This window comes from Papaver somniferum, chromosome 10 (genome assembly GCF_003573695.1).
Source record: "Papaver somniferum cultivar HN1 chromosome 10, ASM357369v1, whole genome shotgun sequence".
Classification (NCBI taxonomy): domain Eukaryota; kingdom Viridiplantae; phylum Streptophyta; class Magnoliopsida; order Ranunculales; family Papaveraceae; genus Papaver; species Papaver somniferum.
In genome coordinates, this window is record NC_039367.1 from 162867256 (window position 1) to 162889014 (window position 21759).

Sequence of the window (21759 nt, forward strand, 5' to 3'; positions counted from 1 at the left end):
CTCGAACCAATCTTTAAAAATCCTCGAATCGATCTCTAAAGGCCTCGAATCTTCAAAAGATCTGTAATTCCAAATCAAACTCCGTAATCAAATGAATCTTCATAACCAAGTTAATATGCTACAAATCGAATCAATCTTGGTATCAAACACAAAATCGAGGAAGATTTTGTAAACCCTAGAAAATAATTTATGCAGTAAGAGAAGAAAGTTGACAGATCGGAGTAAGAGAGAGAAACTGATTCTTGTTGTTTCCTGGTTATATACATCGGTGAAAGGACTAAATAAGAAAATTATAAGACCAAACCATAAATAAATTTAGCATGTGCAGAGGTATTTTAGTAAAGAAAAAATAATATTTTTGTGTGGGTGGACAAAACCCTAGGACCAAGCGTTAATTTGCAGGACCAAACTATAATTTATATTTTCAAAAAGGACCAAACAGAAAGTTGACTGAGTCAGCTGGACCAAACTCATCCTAATATATTATTCCTAGGACCTATTGGTATTTCCTACTTGTATTTATTCAAAACTTAATTAAGGGAAAAAAAGTCTATGGACCTTCTGTTGGAAAGGCCCATAACATTATTCTCAAATTCACTGTTTATTGACTGGGTAAATGCGGAAAAAAATCTGTCATTGGAAAGGCCCATAATATTATTACAAAAACATGAAGGAAGATACGAAAAATAAGAAATCTGTTTTTAACAAACTTACCCTTATATTTTGATATTATTACGACAAACTGCCTTTAGGATAAAACGTTGGTCTCTTTTACCCCTATGTCTGTTAACATTTACGTCAGTTTCAATGAGAATTAGAATCACGGAAGGGCAGCACAGTCACTTCATTGTCGATTGAAAATTTTGGTCACACACCAAAAAGGCATCTTTTCCTTATATTAGTATAAGATAGGCGACTACTCTGTGTGCCAACTTATTATTTAGAAACGGAGGAAACCACCGAGGCCATAGAGGAACTCACCACCACCCTCCACCTCCACCTTCTTTAGTTCCATCCTCTTTTACTGTCACCACCACCACCACCCTCTTCTTCATTTCTTCCTTTCTCTTCGTTTCTTCTACCCTGTAACCCTAGGTTTACTGTTTTGAATTGACCTTCTAACCTGCAACCCTACACACCAATTGGGTAAACTTTCTTCTCCTTTCAATTAAACCTTCAATTTTGAGTCTTGTAACTTCGACTATAGCTTCGATTGTATTATCTGCCAATTTCGGTTTTAAATTCACACTGAAACATTTCAATTGTCATTTTTTTGATTTGATTGATATGTAGATGAATCAACGTCGAAGCCCAAGACTTAGAGATTGGAATTGATCTTCTAACCTGCAACCCTAAATACCTGGGTAGAAAGTTCTTCTCCTTTCTTCTCACAATTAAACATTCAATTTTGGTTTTCTAATGGTTTCAGTTATAATTTCAATGTTATTATCTTCCCAATTTCAATTTTAAATTCACATAGAAAGGTAATTTAAGTTTTACTAAGCAACAAATTTATAGCCAAGTAACATCAATTATAACTTTTTAATTTGATTTTGTAGATGGATCAACGTCGATGCACAGGATTTGGTGCTTTGAATTGATTTCTAACCTCCAACCCTAAATACAAAATTCGGTAAAAAGTTCTTCTCCTTTCTTCTCAAAATTAAACCTTCAATTTTATAGTTTTGTAATAATGGCTAAGTAACTTCAGTTATAAATTCAATGTTATTATCCTCCCAGTTTCGGTGTTTCAAATAACACTGTCCAAATATCCCATTTTCTACTTTGAAATGACCATACTTAATGATATGGCACAACCGGAAACTCCAATCCACTCCTAATAGTGATGATAGAAACTCCAATCCAAGAGTAAAAACTCTAATCCAAGAGTATGATGATAAGGAGAATCCACTCCTAATAGTGATGATAGAAACTCCAATCCAAGAGTAAAAACTCTAATCCAAGAGTTAAAAGAGACAAATAATGGTTCTTAACCAAACAAACTTTAACAATTTCAAATATCAATAATAGCGAGCTCGCAAGCTACCTGGGAATGACAAGAACAATGGATACTTATAGCCTAACTAAACCCTAACAAACCCTTGATTCAAAAGAAATTCAATACGTGTGAAGTTTATCCTAACCATCTAACAAAACTATAGCAAATCCTAACAAATGACGTGACTAAATAGATAATATGGACTAGGTCCAAGGCTCATGATAGAGATTCAATGTACGTCCCGTACCAGGCTCCCCTACTGTGGCGAAACTCGCCTCGAGTTTACATTGAAAATGGCAAGTTGAAGAGAGAACTTTGGTACTCCCCCTTGAAACACAGCCCGACTACGAATTGTGCATCGGGATAACCAAGTGTTCGCAAGATGAACTACGATTCAGGTAAGAGCTTGACTTATGTTCCATATGTAGCTTGGCTTCTTGTTTAGGCTGTATAAACTCCCATAGCAACTTCCGAACACCAGCATAACAGCACCCATAAGAAACTGGTTGCATTACAAATGGATCCACATAATCATAGGGAACAGAATAACCAGCATCCATTATCAATGACACATCAGCTGAAACTAACACGCCACCCTTGTCAGAAATACCGATCTCTTCCGACTTGGGACCAGCATACAGTCACATGTATTCCCTTGTAAATCCTTACTAACCATTGCCTCATTTTCTTTGCTTGTCTGCTCTTGCAAGCCCAAGGTATCAACTGTTAGGCACAAAGTCTCCGACTCTACATTTTCATCTCCTTTCAAAGGTCTAAGACTTGGTACAAGAATTACTTTCGTCCTTCCCCACATAAATTCATACAAGCCGTTTCGACTTCTACGAACTGCGGCAACATCAAATATCCATGGTTTTCCCAACACGATAAAACCAATATCCATATCTCGACTGCTTCACAAATGATGGTGTTGGAATAAAACTTACCAAATGAAAAATGTAACCTACAAACTCCAATGCAAGTAATTACCATGTTGTCGGCACGTTCAATTTGATCGGGATGTGCGTACCAATCCATTTCCAGTCCCAAGGCCTCTATCATTCTTCTCGACACCAAATTATCAATGCAACCTCCATCGACTATGAACCGGCAGACACTCCCATTAATGGTTCCAGAAAACTTAGGCAACCTGCTTTTCTGACCATTTGGATTATAAGCACTCTCCATATTGCAGGGTAGCTACTGCATATAGCCCTGATGATTAACCTTAGACGTATAGAATTGAAAACGTCGAGAAAAAGGCTAGCATGTAAATTTACAGACCCAAGGTGGAAAGGGATTTGGCCGGTGGGTTGAAGTATAGGATTTGACTTAAAAAATAAAGAACTACTAGCCAAACAAGACCTTCCCCAACTATACGTAACCAGTTTGATTTCAGAAAATCCAAATCAAAAGGAAACGGAGAAGTTATAAGAGATCTTACCAAACCGTGACGAATTATTTGTATGAGATTTAAGGACGCTTGTGTTCAACGAAACGATTTTTCTTATTTCTTATCCGAACAGACCTCTTTTCTTTCCCAGTAGTAACAAATTAGGTTTCCTGAAGTATATCAAACATTGAACAGCAGACCGTGTACGGGATACTCCTGAAACATGATGACAAGATGTACCCGAATCTTCAACTGACTACAACTTTCAAACAAGATCAACGATTTTTTTTTCTTTCATTTTTCTTATATAAAAACCTAGATAGCACAGGAATTCTCAACTGATTCTTCTAGGCGACCTCACAGACGATCAGCGCAGGAAAACCTGCTCTGATACCACCTGAAATGGCATAAGCGGAAGCGGTATGATGACAAGGAGAATTCACTCCTAATGGTGATGATAGAAACTCCAATCCAGGAATAAAGACTCTAATCCAAGAGTTAAAAGAGATAAATAATGGTTCTTAACCAAACAAACTTTAACAGTTTCAAATATCAATAATAGCGAGCTCGCAAGCTACCTGGGAATGACAAGAACAATGGATACTTATAGCCTAACTAAACCCTAACAAACCCTTGATTGAACAGAACTTCACATACGTGTGAAGTTTATCCTAACCATTTAACAGAACTATAGCAAATCCTAATAAATGACATGACTAAATAGATAATATGGACTAGGTCCAAGGCTCATGATAGAGATCCAATGTACGTCCCGTATCACTTAAGTTTTTTACTATTTAAGATCTAGAGACTCAATAATGTACCATATGGGAGTTTCCTAAAACGTTGTTACCATTAGACTAATTTTTTTTTTTGAAGCATGGCATTATACAAATCTTGATACTTTTGGTTGTGCAGACTAATTGTACAAATGGAAAGTCCGGTCGTATCCCGAGAATAGAAGTTCGTCTTCGTATGAAAGTTGAGAATGAGCGGCAACATCAAAGCGATGTTTGAATAAACAATCTCCGTATTTCAGAAAAGGAAAAACTAGCGGGAATGACTGAAGCCGAAAGACAAGAGCTTCTTCACAAACGTCACAATGCTTCTCTTATCTAAGCTGGAACTTGAAACTGCGAAGTTTAAGATAAGGATTGCGTTGGTCTTCTTTGATTTCCTATTATGTAAGATAGAAGTCAGTTTTGTGCTGTAAATGGAAGTATGCTAAAGTTTAGAGGGATCATTTAGTTTGAAACAACTTTAGAGTGTCAGACTCATTATGGACGAAGATCATAGTTGAAAAATTTGGTGAAACATTTATCGGTTGGGAAACTCTCTAACCCAAAGGAGCGAAAGGTGGTAGCTTGTGGTTTAAATATCTATAAAAAAGTTTAGATTATTGTAAACATTTAGTTTTCTATTCGTTAAAAAATAAAAATAAAACTTAGTTTGGCATCCTAGCAACAAGCTGGCACCAACCCCTTTTTGAATATCTATAAAGAGCTTGAAGATTTCAATAAAAGTATTAGATTCAAGATTGGAGCGGGTAAGGAAACTAGATTCTGGGAAGATTTTTGGCTTGGTGAAGGAAGATTATGTGATATGTTTCCTTTGGATTATGAAACTTCAAGGACCAAGGAGTTCGCGGTGACTAGTATGTATGAAGTTAGGGAAGGTGGTGTAAGGTGGGTGTTTATGTCTAGGCAAAGATACTCTCAAACCATTACAAATGAAGTGTTATCTATATTGAAATATACTTTCTTCCATCTCTATTCAAGAAGGGGTTATGGATACCTGAATTTGGGTTGGTATCATGGTCAATATACGGTCAATGACGGAATTACACACAACGAAGATCAAGGTGAGTCGGATTATCCAATCAATGTTGTTTGGAGTAATGAGTACCCTCACAAAATCACTTTCTTTATTTGGATTCTCTCTCATGATCGGATAATGACGGTGGATAACCTTTTAAGAAGAGGTATGGATGTCTCTAGTGTTTGTCGTTTTTGTGAGGAAGACGATGAATCGAGTTCACACTTGTTTTATGGTTGTTGGAGAATCCGGAGAATATGTTATTACTTTGTTGAAGGGTGCCACTTTGGGTGGTCACACGACCCTAATATCATTACATCTATGAAGGCTTGGAAGTTTAATTGGGGAGACGAAAGACTTAGTCGAATATGGAATAACATCTCGGTTGCTATATGGTGGTGTATATGGAAAGATAGAAATGCAAGAACCTTTAATAACAAAAAGAAAACTTTGGCAAGCCTCATTAGAGATATCAAATTACAAGCGTTCTTTTGGGCCGTATCGAACACAAGAATGTTAGGGATTACGACAAATATTGTGATCTCTTTATGGGATTCATTTTACCGGCCTCCGTAGTTTTTTGTGTTTATTTTTATTTGGGTAGCCGAATCCCTTTTCGGTTTCCTTTTTTTATTCGGTTGTAATCATTGGGTTAGTGTACCCCCATAAATGTTTTTTTCAATGAATTTTCAATCTGACTGATCAAAAAAAAAATCATAAACTAAGATCGTGGGATAGAAAAGAAATTAATGAAATTTGTTTTTTGGGTTTGCTGATATCAAGAACATGCTTAAAATGGAAGAAGAGTGTAATAGCAGAAAAAGGAAAGATGAAAGAATCTGAAAATACTTTAAGGGTTTTGATGGGAAAATAACGATGAACCAGTTGCACCCCCTTTCAATCTAACCGAGTTTAATTCCATGGGCATAGCCGCATAGATAATAACCCGAGAAGTCAAATTAAATTTTATTGGCCAATATGAATGACTAAGTCTCATGGGATGCGTGGGTTACATTTAACAAAATCCTTGTTAATTCTTTTTCATGAATAAACTAGCTCTCTTGTTGGAACAATTGTTGAATTATGCCTGCAAAACAATCATAAAAAACAAACAAAACATTGTTATGGCTGAGTCGCGGATTAGGTCGCTCTCTTTAAGACGTTTCACGGCTCTTCTCAAGATTGTGCAAGCAGTTCTTCAATGGCGCGTAGTCCCCAGGATAAAACAGCCGAGATCAATCTCTTACACAATCACACTTGCACGGTGAGAGGATGTGAAACTTCTACACTTCATTCTTGCTCAGAAACTCATTTAGAAAAATAAGAGATGTTCACACTTATTTTTCTTTCTCTAAAATTCATTTCTTTTGTAAACTCAAGTCAAAAAAAAAAGAACAACTCTCTCACTAAAAAAAAGATTTCAACAACTCTCCAAGTTCTTTTTAACACCAAAATATAAAAGAAAAATCTCTCTCTTATTATTTTTCCAACCAAAAATCTGATTTGTAGTCAAGAGTTTCAAAACAATTAAATGTTCATGAAAATGTTATTATGGTTGAGTTAACACCCTTAAAAACCACAAAATGAAACTCTCAAAGTTATAATGGTGTAGTTAACACCATTAAAACTAAAAATATGAAACGGTCAAATTAATTGAAACAAAAATTAATTTCTTTCAATTAAGGCTATAAAAAACATATTGATTGGGAATAAATTTATGTTTTGAAAATATATTCCCAACAATCCCCCACTTATATTTTTAAAGCATTGAGGAAGAACGTACAACTACGTACAGAGTTGTACATAAGCAAAGGTGTCTCGCGATTTGAACCTTTACGTAGTGTTAATAGGCTCTCTTAAAATATGACCATAGAGTGAACATAAGTCTTGAACTCTAGGAGCTAAAAAGATTACTCAACACATACGACTATACTAGTGTAAATTCTAAAGCCAGCACATTACGGCCATGCGCTTGTATCCCAGTTTAATGAGTGATCTAGAGAACTGCCCATATTCTCATAAAAAAAGGCCACACTTTCACATTCATATAGGTGAGTCTATCAAGAGTACTCCTGAATGTACCCCACTCTAAATAGATATATAAACATCATTAAGACTTTAAAATTTTAAAATTAAAAATTAAACTCAACCTTTACTCGTTTCAGGATATCATGTCGTCGGATGAATTCTTCAAAAGCATGATTCTCGCATCTCCATATCACCCATGACTTCGTCTAGTCCCTTTGAACCTATTTCTAGGTTGGGTATCAATCCTTTCGTCAAAGGACAATTGGAAACTATTTTCAGACATTATATAATCCATTCTCATAATATCAACTCTTATAGTTGTCGTTACATGCATTCTCAATTCTTACAATACCCGCGTACTATCACATTGGAGTAATATGTTTCCCTATATTTTAGAAGATCGAATCGCTCCATCGCTTAAAGGATTCAACTGAAAGGATGTCCAATCAGCTTCGCAATATCTTTAAAGGATTGCGGTAACCATTTAGATAGGGTATTTTAGTTATAAGGTGTGTTTGAAACACCTCATAACCTTCTCAAATTTTACCAATTTTCCATACTAGGATTGGTAAATCGAATATAAAACCCCCACTATAAAGTAATATATTAAACCCCCACTACACAAAAAATACTATATATAGTCAATCACGTAGCAAAGAACATACTGAGCTACCATACTCATGTCTAGTGCTATCAAACACAATCTCAAAAGCATTAGCACTAAACCAAATGAGTGAAAACTTATTTACAGTCAGGCTATATATATTTATCTCTATTTAAGATTCTATTTTCATTGAAATGAAATGATCCAAAGAAAGAAAATTCATTTAAAAACATATACCATCTTCACTCAAGTCTTTCATGTCAAATAGTAAACTAAGCATGTTCTCAATTTCATTTTCATCCTATAAGTTAGAATAAAAATTCAACAAATCACTTATGCACACAAAACAAAGAGTATTGTGCATTTCACATTCATCAATTCTGAAATCATTCAAATAATCAAGTAAACAATTTTTTTTTCTTTTAATTGCTTCAAAGTTGTTTTCAGAATATATAATGATGACTTATCTAACTTTGCATTATGTTCTTGTAGAAACTAAAGTTTTTCCATGCTTGGTTACGTAGATTCTCATCTTAACTACACAAAGTATATTTCTACTTATGACTATAACAAAACAAGCATGTAAGTTATTTGACGACATGAATGTAAGAGTCAACAATTTTCTGTTTGCTTTCTAAAAACAATAGGCTCATAAAAACTTTTTGCCAAAGATTTAATAGTTTGAAGAGCAAAGTTACTCTTATAAGAAGTTCTCTTTCAAATTATAAGCAACAAAATATTCATGACTAAAATTTAGTCCACTATATATGCTTTTCTAGTTCATTCTTAGTGAATTACTTGTCACCTTCATTTTTCTAGTTCCTCTAATTTAAATCAAAGTTGGTAAATCATAGGTATGGAACCCCCACTATTTTTTGACTCAAAAGAATTTCAAAACATATCCAAAGATCCAAAAATGTAAAAACTAATGAACCAATGATCTACCCAAAACGTTTTACACAATATAGAGAATAAAAATTCAAACAATTTTCATGAAATAACATTTTCTAATTCACTACTCAAAGATCGTATTTGATATCAAAAAGTTACTAAGCATTTTATAAAATTCTCAAATATTTTATTTCATCCAAATATTGCAAGTTGCGTAAGATTTCAAAGTGTACATGCTTTTATGAGTTAGGTAAGATTACATACATGTTACTCAAAAATTCACCAAGTTTATAAGAAACTATAACATGCTCTATTCGTTACTAACTCATTCATTTCATAAAAGCATGACAAAATCTCATATTCAATATTCAAAATTCAATTCATGTTATGATAAATTGTAATATTATATTCAAACATTTTATCCATAACATATTATTTGTAGTAGCGCAATGATCAAATTCAACAAATTTCTAATCTCAATTGTTTATAACAAGATACACGAAAACTAGATTCTCGCTCATTTCGAAAGTATGAACATCATTAACAAGATTGTTCTACCCAAAGTAAACTTGAGATCGTACCAATACCGAAATCCTAGTGATGTGAGTGTATCTCAACACCACTTTCTTTCAAACGATTGGTTCAACTTTTGAACCATAACCTATAAAACAAATACGGTGTAAAACACCAATATATATCAACCTCTCACCTTATCCACGTTCACATTAACTAAGCTTGAAAAGCGTTGTTAATAACATTTGATATCCTTGCAATGCCATGCAAGAATAGCAAATATATCATAATCAATATTATGTTCATTTCTTGTGAGAGTTGATATTCACATTGTTTTGACTAGGTTTCTAATTATTTCGGTTTTGGGTTCGTATAAAATTCCATCTCATAAGTTCAAACTTATATGAGTCACATGTTTATTGTCATACACAATAATTCTCAATATCTTGTTTCCCTAAAATTTATTCTAAGATTGAACAATCAACTTATTCATTTAGAATGTCATTATTTGATCACCGCAATAACTACAAATAGTTCATCAAACATACCTCAATTGCTTTTAAATCTCAATTGGTTATAAACCATTGTCCATTCTTGCCACCAACAAAGAAATCAGAAACCTCATTGATCCTCACAGCGATAATCTCCCACAATTTTTATTTCATTGGAAAAAAAACTTGCTCAAGTAAGTGAATTTTCACCTGTCACAATCACGTACGTGTGAGCATTTGAAACCCAAAAAAAAGAAGAAAGATATACTTACATAATTACTTGAAAATCAATTAATATAATACTCAAGTTTCTCTTAATGTCAAACTAAGATTCAAAGTTATATAGTTATAACATCATATATTATAACCTCTATCAAACATTTTATCAAAACATATGTGGTTCACTAGTTTGATTGCTAAAAATAATCTTTCTTTCATTACCAAAACAAGCGTATGAAGTACTAGAATCAAAACATGATTTTAATATAGTTTCTTACATTTCTAATCTCAAGTATCACGTCTACTATTTTGGACAAACATACACAACGATTTGAAATCACTACATCTCTCAAAATAAAACCCAAATTGAAAATTTGAAAATGGGTTTAAAAATAAGTTCGTGATCTACAAGTTTCGTGTAGACAAGGATTCCAATTTCTACACAAAGATTAGGAAAAGCGGATTTAATAAGGATTAATTTTCTGCCCGTCAGAATTTTTCAGATACGTTATGTAGTTTTCTAAAATACTTTTAAAATACTTTCCAGACTCAAAAATTCTGAAATTTCACATGGATGATTCTCATGATGTCTAATACACCCGGTTAAAATTTCAAGACCCAATTGAATTTTGTGTAGGAGATAAAAATAAGACTCTACAGCATGTTAAAAACATTCGTCTAACATCAACATATTTGTTTATGTCAACTGTTCACAAAGAAAAAATATTTAACCATGTTATTCCTAGTCCATCAATATAGACACAAAATTAACTTTAGGTATTAGGTTACCTAAAATCTCAAGCATCATGTTCAATCGTTAAAGAAAAAATATTCTGGTGCAATTTTATAACAAAATAAAACAATGATACTTATCGCGTTTGAGCAATTGTTTTCTTTTGGTATCCATGGCAGAATAAATCGTCTTAAAATTGTTGGAACAATTGCTGAATTATGGCTGCAAAACAATCACAAAAAACAAACAAAACATTTTATGGCTGAGTCGTGGACTAGGTCGCTTTCTTTAATGGCCCAAGATTGTGCAAGCAGTTCTTCAATGGCGCGTCGTCTCCAGGATAAAACAGCCGAGATCAATCTCTTACACATCACTCTTGCACGGTGAGAGGATGTGAAACTTCTACACTTCATTCTTGCTCAGAAACTCATTTAGAAAATAAGAGATGTTCACACACTTATTTTTCTTTCTCTAAAATTCATTTCTTTTGTAAACTCAAGTCATAAAAAAAGGAACAACTCTCTCACTAAAAAAAAGATTTCAACAACTCTCCAAGTTCTTTTTAACACCAAAACATAAAAGAAAAATCTCTCTCTAATTATTTTTCCAACCAAAAATCTGATTTATAGTCAAGAGTTTCAAAATAATTAAATGTTCATGAAAATGTTATTATGGTTGAGTTAACACCATTAAAAACCACAAAATGAAACTGTCAAAGTTATAATGGTGTAGTTAACACCATTAAAACTAAAAATATGAAACGGTCAAATTAATTGAAACAAAAATTAATTTCTTTCAATTAAGGCTATAAAAATCATATTGATGGGAATAAATTTATGTTTTGAAAATATATTCCCAACAATCTCCCACTTATATTTTAAAGCATTGAGCAAGAACGTACAGAGTTGTACATAAGCAAAGGTTTCTCGCGATTTGAACCTTTACGTAGTGTTAATAGGCTCTCTTAAAATCTGACCATAGAGTGAACATAAGTCTTGAACTCTAGGAGCTAAAAAGATTACTCAACACACGACTATACTAGTGTAAATTCTAAAGCCAGCACATTACGGCCATGCGCTTGTATCCCAGTTTAATGAGTGATCTAGAGAACTGCCCATATTCTCATAAAAAAAGGCCACACTTTCACATTCATATAGGTGAGTCTATCAAGAGTACTCCTGAATGTACCCCACTCTAAATAGATATATAAACATCATTAAGACTTTAAAATTTTAAAATTAAAAATTAAACTCAACCTTTACTCGTTTCAGGATATCATGTCGTCGGATGAATTCTTCAAAAGCATGATTCTCGCATCTCCATATCACCCATGACTTCGTCTAGTCCCTTTGAACCTATTTCTAGGTTGGGTATCAATCCTTTCGTCAAAGGACAATTGGAAACTATTTTCAGACATTATATAATCCATTCTCATAATATCAACTCTTATAGTTGTCGTTACATGCATTCTCAATTCTTACAATACCCGCGTACTATCACATTGGAGTAATATGTTTCCCTATATTTTAGAAGATCGAATCGCTCCATCGCTTAAAGGATTCAACTGAAAGGATGTCCAATCAGCTTCGCAATATCTTTAAAGGATTGCGGTAACCATTTAGATAGGGTATTTTTAGTTATAAGGTGTGTTTGAAACACCTCATAACCTTCTCACAATTTTACCAATTTTCCATACTAGGATTGGTAAATCCGAATATAACACCCCCACTATAAAAGTAATATATTAAACCCCCACTACACAAAAAATACATATATATAGTCAATCACGTAGCAAAGAAACATACTGAGCTACCATACTCATGTCTAGTGCTATCAAACACAATCTCAAAAGCATTAGCACTAAACCAAATGAGTGAAAACTTATTTACAATCAGGCTATATATATTTATCTCTATTTAAGATTCTATTTTCATTGAAATGAAATAGATCCAAAGAAAGAGAAAATTCATTTGAAAAACATATACCATCTTCACTCAAGTCTTTCATGTCAAATAGTAAACTAAGCATGTTCTCAATTTCATTTTCATCCTATAAGTTAGAATAAAAATTCAACAAATCACTTATGCACACAAAACAAAGAGTATTGTGCATTTCACATTCATCAATTCTGAAATCATTCAAACTAATCAAGTAAACAATTTTTTTTTTCTTTTAATTGCTTCAAAGTTGTTTCAGAATATATATATGATGACTTATCTAACTTTGCATTATGTTCTTGTAGAAACTAAAAAGTTTTTCATGTTTGGTCTACGTAGATTCTCATCTTTAACATACACGAAAGTATATATTTCTACTTATGACTATAACAAAACAAGCATGTAAGTTATTTGACGACATGAATGTAAGAGTCAACAATTTTCTATTTGCTTTTCTAAAAACAATAGGCTCATAAAAACTTTTTGCCAAAGATTTAATAGTTTGAAGAGCAAAGTTACTCTTTATAAGAAGTTCTCTTTCAAATTATAAGCAACAAAATATTCATGACTAAAATTTAGTCCCACTATATATGCTTTCTAGATTTATTCTTAGTGAATTACTTGTTACCTTCATTTTTCTAGTTCCTCTGATTTAAATCAAAGTTGGTAAATCATAGGGTATGGAACCCCCACTATTTTTTGACTCAAGGAAGAATTTCAAAACAGTATCCAAAGACTCCAAGAAATGTTAAAAACTAATGAACCAATGATCTAGACCCAAAACGTTTTACACAATATAGAGAATAAAAATTCAAACAATTTTCATGATAATAACATTTTCTAATTCACTATTCAATAGATCGTATTTGATATCAAAAAAAGTTACTCTAAGCATGTTTATAAAATTCTCAAATATTTTATTTCATCCGAAAAATATTGCAAGTTGCGTAAGATTTCAAAGTGTACATGCTTTTATGAGTTAGGTAAGATTACATACATGTTACTCAAAAACTCACCAAGTTTATAAGAAACTATACATGCTCTCATTCGTTACTAACTCATTCATTTCATAAAAGCATGACAAAATCTCATATATCTAATATTCAAAATTCAATTCATGTTATGATAAAGTTGTAATATTATATTCAAACATTTTATCCATAACATATTATTTGTAGTAGCGCAATGATCAAATTCAACAAATTTCTAATCTCAATATTGTTTATAACAAGATACACGAAAACTAGATTCTCGCTCATTTAGAAAGTATGAACATCATTAACAAGATTGTTCTACCCAAAGTAAACTTGAGATCGTACCAATTACGAAAGTCCTAGTGATGTGAGTGTATCTCAACACCACTTTCTTTCAAACGATTTGGTTCAACTTTTGAACCATAACCTATTAAAACAAATACGGTGTAAAACACCAATATATATCAACCTCTCACCTTATACATAGTTCACATTAACTAAGCTTGAAAAGCGTTGTTAATAACATTTGATATCCTTGCAATGCCATACAAGAATAGCAAATTATATCATAATCAATATTATGTTCATTTCTTGTCGAGAGTTGATATTCACATTTGTTTTGACTAGGTTTCTAATTATTTCGGTTTTGGGTTCGTATAAAATTCCATCTCATAAGTTCAAAAATTATATGAGTCACATGTTTATTGTCATACACAATAATTCTCAATATCTTGTTTCCCTAAAATTTATTTTAAGATTGAACAATCAACTTATTCAGTTTAGAATGTCATTATTTGATCACCGCAATAACTACAAATAGTTCATCAAACATACCTCAATTGCTTTTAAATCTCAATTGGTTATAAACCATTGTCCATTCTTTGCGCACCAACAAAGAAATCAGAAACCTCATTGATCCTCACATCGATTAATCTCCCACAATTTTTATTTCATTGGAAATAAAAAACTTGCTCAAGTAAGTGAATTTTCACCTGTCACAATCACGTACGTGTGAGCATTTGAAACCCAAAAATAAGAAAGTATATACTTACATAATTACTTGAAAATCAATTAATATAATACTCCAAGTTTCTCTTAATTGTCAAACTAAGATTCAAAGTTATATAGTTATAACATCATATATTTATAACTCTCTATCAAACATTTTATCAAACATATGTGGTTCACTAGTTTGATTGCTAAAAATAATCTTTCTTTTCATTACCAAAACAAGCGTATGAAGTACTAGAATCAAAACATGATTTTTAATATAGTTTCTTACATTTCTAATCTCAAGTATCACGTCTACTATTTTGGACAAACATACACAACGATTTGAAATCACTACATCTCTCAAAATAAAAACCCAAATTGAAAATTTGAAAATGGGTTTAAAAATAAGTTCGTGATCTACAAGTTTCGTGTAGACAAGGATTCCAATTTTCTACACAAAGATTAGGAAAAGCGGATTTAATAAGGATTAATTTTCTGCCCGTCAGAATTTTTCAGATACGTTATGTAGTTTTCTAAAATACTTTTAAAATACTTTCCAGACTCCAAAAATTCTGAAATTTCACAAGGATGATTCTCATGATGTCTAATACCCCCGGTTAAAATTTCAAGACCCAATTGAATTTTGTGTAGGAGATAAAAATAAGACTCTACAGCATGTTAAAAACATTCGTCTAACATCAACAATATTTGTCTATGTCAACTGTTCACAAAGAAAAAATATTTAACCATGTTATTCCTAGTCCATCAATATTAGACACAAAATTAACTTTAGGTATTAGGTTACCTAAAATCTCAAGCATCATGTTCAATCGTTAAAGAAAAAATATTCTGGTGCAATTTTATCAAACAAAATAAAACAATGATACTTATCGCGTTTGAGGAATTGTTTTCTTTTGGTATCCATGGCAGAATAAATCGTCTTAAAATTGTTGGAACAATTGCTGAATTATGGCTGCAAAACAATCACAAAAAACAAACAAAACATTCTTATGGCTGAGTCGTGGACTAGGTCGCTTTCTTTAATGGCCCAAGATTGTGCAAGCAGTTCTTCAATGGCGCGTCGTCTCCAGGATAAAACAGCCGAGATCAATCTCTTACACAATCACTCTTGCACGGTGAGAGGATGTGAAACTTCTACACTTCATTCTTGCTCAGAAACTCATTTAGAAAAATAAGAGATGTTCACACACTTATTTTTCTTTCTCTAAAATTCATTTCTTTTGTAAACTCAAGTCATAAAAAAAGGAACAACTCTCTCACTAAAAAAAAGATTTCAACAACTCTCCAAGTTCTTTTTAACACCAAAACATAAAAGAAAAATCTCTCTCTAATTATTTTTCCAACCAAAAATCTGATTTATAGTCAAGAGTTTCAAAATAATTAAATGTTCATGAAAATGTTATTATGGTTGAGTTAACACCATTAAAAACCACAAAATGAAACTGTCAAAGTTATAATGGTGTAGTTAACACCATTAAAACTAAAAATATGAAACGGTCAAATTAATTGAAACAAAAATTAATTTCTTTCAATTAAGGCTATAAAAAACATATTGATTGGGAATAAATTTATGTTTTGAAAATATATTCCCAACAATCTCCCACTTATATTTTTAAAGCATTGAGCAAGAACGTACAGAGTTGTACATAAGCAAAGGTTTCTCGCGATTTGAACCTTTACGCAGTGTTAATAGGCTCTCTTAAAATCTGACCATAGAGTGAACATAAGTCTTGAACTCTAGGAGCTAAAAAGATTACTCAACACACACGACTATACTAGTGTAAATTCTAAAGCCAGCACATTACGGCCATGCGCTTGTATCCCAGTTTAATGAGTGATCTAGAGAACTGCCCATATTCTCATAAAAAAAGGCCACACTTTCACATTCATATAGGTGAGTCTATCAAGAGTACTCCTGAATGTACCCCACTCTAAATAGATATATAAACATCATTAAGACTTTAAAATTTTAAAATTAAAAATTAAACTCAACCTTTACTCGTTTCAGGATATCATGTCGTCGGATGAATTCTTCAAAAGCATGATTCTCGCATCTCCATATCACCCATGACTTCGTCTAGTCCCTTTGAACCTATTTCTAGGTTGGGTATCAATCCTTTCGTCAAAGGACAATTGGAAACTATTTTCAGACATTATATAATCCATTCTCATAATATCAACTCTTATAGTTGTCGTTACATGCATTCTCAATTCTTACAATACCCGCGTACTATCACATTGGAGTAATATGTTTCCCTATATTTTAGAAGATCGAATCGCTCCATCGCTTAAAGGATTCAACTGAAAGGATGTCCAATCAGCTTCGCAATATCTTTAAAGGATTGCGGTAACCATTTAGATAGGGTATTTTTAGTTATAAGGTGTGTTTGAAACACCTCATAACCTTCTCACAATTTTACCAATTTTCCATACTAGGATTGGTAAATCCGAATATAACACCCCCACTATAAAAGTAATATATTAAACCCCCACTACACAAAAAATACATATATATAGTCAATCACGTAGCAAAGAAACATACTGAGCTACCATACTCATGTCTAGTGCTATCAAACACAATCTCAAAAGCATTAGCACTAAACCAAATGAGTGAAAACTTATTTACAATCAGGCTATATATATTTATCTCTATTTAAGATTCTATTTTCATTGAAATGAAATAGATCCAAAGAAAGAGAAAATTCATTTGAAAAACATATACCATCTTCACTCAAGTCTTTCATGTCAAATAGTAAACTAAGCATGTTCTCAATTTCATTTTCATCCTATAAGTTAGAATAAAAATTCAACAAATCACTTATGCACACAAAACAAAGAGTATTGTGCATTTCACATTCATCAATTCTGAAATCATTCAAACTAATCAAGTAAACAATTTTTTTTTCTTTTAATTGCTTCAAAGTTGTTTCAGAATATATATATGATGACTTATCTAACTTTGCATTATGTTCTTGTAGAAACTAAAAAGTTTTTCATGTTTGGTCTACGTAGATTCTCATCTTTAACATACACGAAAGTATATATTTCTACTTATGACTATAACAAAACAAGCATGTAAGTTATTTGACGACATGAATGTAAGAGTCAACAATTTTCTATTTGCTTTTCTAAAAACAATAGGCTCATAAAAACTTTTTGCCAAAGATTTAATAGTTTGAAGAGCAAAGTTACTCTTTATAAGAAGTTCTCTTTCAAATTATAAGCAACAAAATATTCATGACTAAAATTTAGTCCCACTATATATGCTTTCTAGATTTATTCTTAGTGAATTACTTGTTACCTTCATTTTTCTAGTTCCTCTGATTTAAATCAAAGTTGGTAAATCATAGGGTATGGAACCCCCACTATTTTTTGACTCAAAGAAGAATTTCAAAACAGTATCCAAAGACTCCAAAAAATGTTAAAAACTAATGAACCAATGATCTAGACCCAAAACGTTTTACACAATATAGAGAATAAAAATTCAAACAATTTTCATGATAATAACATTTTCTAATTCACTATTCAATAGATCGTATTTGATATCAAAAAAAGTTACTCTAAGCATGTTTATAAAATTCTCAAATATTTTATTTCATCCGAAAAATATTGCAAGTTGCGTAAGATTTCAAAGTGTACATGCTTTTATGAGTTAGGTAAGATTACATACATGTTACTCAAAAACTCACCAAGTTTATAAGAAACTATAACATGCTCTCATTCGTTACTAACTCATTCATTTCATAAAAGCATGACAAAATCTCATATATCTAATATTCAAAATTCAATTCATGTTATGATAAAGTTGTAATATTATATTCAAACATTTTATCCATAACATATTATTTGTAGTAGCGCAATGATCAAATTCAACAAATTTCTAATCTCAATATTGTTTATAACAAGATACACGAAAACTAGATTCTCGCTCATTTCGAAAGTATGAACATCATTAACAAGATTGTTCTACCCAAAGTAAACTTGAGATCGTACCAATTACGAAAGTCCTAGTGATGTGAGTGTATCTCAACACCACTTTCTTTCAAACGATTTGGTTCAACTTTTGAACCATAACCTATTAAAACAAATACGGTGTAAAACACCAATATATATCAACCTCTCACCTTATACATAGTTCACATTAACTAAGCTTGAAAAGCGTTGTTAATAACATTTGATATCCTTGCAATGCCATGCAAGAATAGCAAATTATATCATAATCAATATTATGTTCATTTCTTGTCGAGAGTTGATATTCACATTTGTTTTGACTAGGTTTCTAATTATTTCGGTTTTGGGTTCGTATAAAATTCCATCTCATAAGTTCAAAACTTATATGAGTCACATGTTTATTGTCATACACAATAATTCTCAATATCTTGTTTCCCTAAAATTTATTTTAAGATTGAACAATCAACTTATTCAGTTTAGAATGTCATTATTTGATCACCGCAATAACTACAAATAGTTCATCAAACATACCTCAATTGCTTTTAAATCTCAATTGGTTATAAACCATTGTCCATTCTTTGCGCACCAACAAAGAAATCAGAAACCTCATTGATCCTCACATCGATTAATCTCCCACAATTTTTATTTCATTGGAAATAAAAAACTTGCTCAAGTAAGTGAATTTTCACCTGTCACAATCACGTACGTGTGAGCATTTGAAACCCAAAAATAAGAAAGTATATACTTACATAATTACTTGAAAATCAATTAATATAATACTCCAAGTTTCTCTTAATTGTCAAACTAAGATTCAAAGTTATATAGTTATAACATCATATATTTATAACTCTCTATCAAACATTTTATCAAACATATGTGGTTCACTAGTTTGATTGCTAAAAATAATCTTTCTTTTCATTACCAAAACAAGCGTATGAAGTACTAGAATCAAAACATGATTTTTAATATAGTTTCTTACATTTCTAATCTCAAGTATCACGTCTACTATTTTGGACAAACATACACAACGATTTGAAATCACTACATCTCTCAAAATAAAAACCCAAATTGAAAATTTGAAAATGGGTTTAAAAATAAGTTCGTGATCTACAAGTTTCGTGTAGACAAGGATTCCAATTTTCTACACAAAGATTAGGAAAAGCGGATTTAATAAGGATTAATTTTCTGCCCGTCAGAATTTTTCAGATACGTTATGTAGTTTTCTAAAATACTTTTAAAATACTTTCCAGACTCCAAAAATTCTGAAATTTCACATGGATGATTCTCATGATGTCTAATACACCCGGTTAAAATTTCAAGACCCAATTGAATTTTGTGTAGGAGATAAAAATAAGACTCTACAGCATGTTAAAAACATTCGTCTAACATCAACAATATTTGTTTATGTCAACTGTTCACAAAGAAAAAATATTTAACCATGTTATTCCTAGTCCATCAATATTAGACACAAAATTAACTTTAGGTATTAGGTTACCTAAAATCTCAAGCATCATGTTCAATCGTTAAAGAAAAAATATTCTGGTGCAATTTTATCAAACAAAATAAAACAATGATACTTATCGCGTTTGAGCAATTGTTTTCTTTTGGTATCCATGGCAGAATAAATCGTCTTAAAATTGTTGGAACAATTGCTGAATTATGGCTGCAAAACAATCACAAAAAACAAACAAAACATTTTTATGGCTGAGTCGTGGACTAGGTCGCTTTCTTTAATGGCCCAAGATTGTGCAAGCAGTTCTTCAATGGCGCGTCGTCTCCAGGATAAAACAGCCGAGATCAATCTCTTACACAATCACTCTTGCACGGTGAGAGGATGTGAAACTTCTACACTTCATTCTTGCTCAGAAACTCATTTAGAAAAATAAGAGATGTTCACACACTTATTTTTCTTTCTCTAAAATTCATTTCTTTTGTAAACTCAAGTCATAAAAAAAGGAACAACTCTCTCACTAAAAAAAAGATTTCAACAACTCTCCAAGTTCTTTTTAACACCAAAACATAAAAGAAAAATCTCTCTCTAATTATTTTTCCAACCAAAAATCTGATTTATAGTCAAGAGTTTCAAAATAATTAAATGTTCATGAAAATGTTATTATGGTTGAGTTAACACCATTAAAAACCACAAAATGAAACTGTCAAAGTTATAATGGTGTAGTTAACACCATTAAAACTAAAAATATGAAACGGTCAAATTAATTGAAACAAAAATTAATTTCTTTCAATTAAGGCTATAAAAAACATATTGATTGGGAATAAATTTATGTTTTGAAAATATATTCCCAACAATCTCCCACTTATATTTTTAAAGCATTGAGCAAGAACGTACAGAGTTGTACATAAGCAAAGGTTTCTCGCGATTTGAACCTTTACGTAGTGTTAATAGGCTCTCTTAAAATCTGACCATAGAGTGAACATAAGTCTTGAACTCTAGGAGCTAAAAAGATTACTCAACACACACGACTATACTAGTGTAAATTCTAAAGCCAGCACATTACGGCCATGCGCTTGTATCCCAGTTTAATGAGTGATCTAGAGAACTGCCCATATTCTCATAAAAAGAGGCCACACTTTCACATTCATATAGGTGAGTCTATCAAGAGTACTCCTGAATGTACCCCACTCTAAATAGATATATAAACATCATTAAGACTTTAAAATTTTAAAATTAAAAATTAAACTCAACCTTTACTCGTTTCAGGATATCATGTCGTCGGATGAATTCTTCAAAAGTATGATTCTCGCATCTCCATATCATCCATGACTTCGTCTAGTCCCTTTGAACCTATTTCTAGGTTGGGTATCAATCCTTTCGTCAAAGGACAATTGGAAACTATTTTCAGACATTATATAATCCATTCTCATAATATCAACTCTTATAGTTGTCGTTACATGCATTCTCAATTCTTACAATACCCGCGTACTATCACATTGGAGTAATATGTTTCCCTATATTTTAGAAGATCGAATCGCTCCATCGCTTAAAGGATTCAACTGAAAGGATGTCCAATCAGCTTCGCAATATCTTTAAAGGATTGCGGTAACCATTTAGATAGGGTATTTTTAGTTATAAGGTGTGTTTGAAACACCTCATAACCTTCTCACAATTTTACCAATTTTCCATACTAGGATTGGTAAATCCGAATATAACACCCCCACTATAAAAGTAATATATTAAACCC

At 32.0% G+C, this 21759-nt stretch overlaps 1 long non-coding RNA gene across 1 annotated transcript; it reads left to right on the forward strand.

Annotated features, from left to right (window-relative positions):
* Positions 1–951: 951 nt before the first annotated feature.
* LOC113319618 lies at positions 952–4795 on the forward strand. Its single transcript, XR_003345686.1, has 4 exons — positions 952–1146; positions 1294–1364; positions 1560–1633; positions 4308–4795. It is a non-coding gene; the product is annotated as an uncharacterized LOC113319618 (long non-coding RNA).
* The last annotated feature ends 16964 nt before the right edge of the window (positions 4796–21759 follow it).